We start from the raw sequence: 1,890 nt of genomic DNA on the forward strand, positions 1-1,890 counted from the left end.
TTGTATGCCGAAAGAGAGAATATCCGGACCGTTTCGCTCTGCCTTCCGCTTTCCGACTACCCGACCGGCGACTAAGAACACGGGATTGTACGTCCGCAGTCTCGATCGAGCGTTCTCGATACTTGGCCGTCTCCCGTCTTCCTGGGCTCGTGTGTACGCGTGCTCAGTCGAGCGTACTCGACAGTATCTCGCCTTTACCCGCCGCCTCGAGTCAGGGGTTCGTCCGTCGGCGAACTCCGCTGAGCGTACTCAGCCTTTAGGCGATCCGTCTAGCGACCAGGAACCCGGGACGGTGTGTTCGCCGTCTCCGCTGAGTGTCCGCAGCACTTGGTCGCTTTCCTCCACGAACGTAGGGAAAAGGGAAGGTGCGTACGCCTTCTCTGTCGAGAGTCCTCGGCCCCGACGGACGAAATCATCTCGCGTCTCCCGCGACTCGCGTGCGTGCGTTCGACCGAGAATCGAAATCTCCGGTCCGGCGACCATTTTTACGCGAGCAATTCCGAAGCGAGTATTGGGCGATAATTGTCCGAGACGCCCAGCGTCGTGAAGCGAGACCGATCACCGCGCCGTTACCGTCGTTACGATCTACACGCGTCGCGTAATAGGCCCCGCCTTCCGCACGGCCTATCACGGTCTGTACGAGCGCTCGCGCCGCTCACCGCACCGCACCGTACCGTACCGACGCGCCTTACAAACGCAACCCGCGACATCGCCTTCGGGGCCGAACTCTTGTATCAAATTAAATATAGAATAAAGCTAACGTACTTATATTACTCTCGAACGTCTCGCTGCTTTCCTCCTCACCGAACCCGGACTCCGACGAGCCTTATCCGCGCGAAACGCGTAGCAGCGACCGAACCGCGGAGTTCGGCCGTTACAATTTAAAAAAACTATTATCCTTAGATTCTAATATACTTTTGTATTTTTTATTTAAACCTATGGTGTGGACTATTATGTGCAATAAGCAATCAAAAGCGCAGGTATTTCTTATCATAATCGTTTGATTGTTTAACTTAACTGGCTTACACATATTGCCATTTTTTATAGGTGGAATAAAGACCATGTCCGTTGATTCCACACTTGTCCATTCTGGGCATTTATTTAAATAAGATTTAGTTTTAATATTGCCGTATCTCTTGGCAGCTTTTTCTGTCTGACCCATTCAATTTTCCTTAAAATCTAATGAATATGTATTATATGTAATATCACTGTTTCTTTTGGAATTATTTATTGTGGGATTATATATTTCGCAGTTATCTTTGGAATTCATATTATACATATCTTCGTCTGTTTCATTAATATTACAAATAGCTGGAGGTGAATTTGATGAAAGAGAAATGTCAATGATACTGGTTGAAAGGTTATCCGTTGAAATGGTGAAATCATGTTTCCTTGACGAAACATAATGTGTATTCTTGTCAAATTCTGATATTGATACTGAATTACACACAGCCGAGTCATTCATAAAACTGGATGAGTCTTTTGAAGATAATGTTAGATCATGTTTTGTAAAAACTTCATTAGCTGCATAATCTAGACGTAGTTTACCTTCGAGGTAATTTAAATGGCTTATGACAAATTTGTCAACTCTCATAGGAAGATGCCCTTTAAATGCTCTAGATTTATATTCAGAGAAAAGTGATTCTACTGAAGAGGATGTTGCTGTTCAACATTTGGCCTCGTAATTTTGCCTTACATTCTTTACATATAGCATTGAAGCGAACGAAACATATAGCGTTGACACTTGGAAATACCGTCGCATTTTTAAATATAAAAGCGCAGGGAATTTTCATCTGTTCCCATATCTTCACTGCAAATATGTTCGTCCATTGTCCAGGTTTTAATGTTAAATAACGGCGATTACCATACTGTCTTACAACAGGTTTTATG

The sequence above is a fragment of the Harpegnathos saltator genome, unplaced genomic scaffold, assembly GCF_003227715.2.
Source record: "Harpegnathos saltator strain DR-91 unplaced genomic scaffold, Hsal_v8.6 scaffold246, whole genome shotgun sequence".
In the NCBI taxonomy this organism is placed as follows: domain Eukaryota; kingdom Metazoa; phylum Arthropoda; class Insecta; order Hymenoptera; family Formicidae; genus Harpegnathos; species Harpegnathos saltator.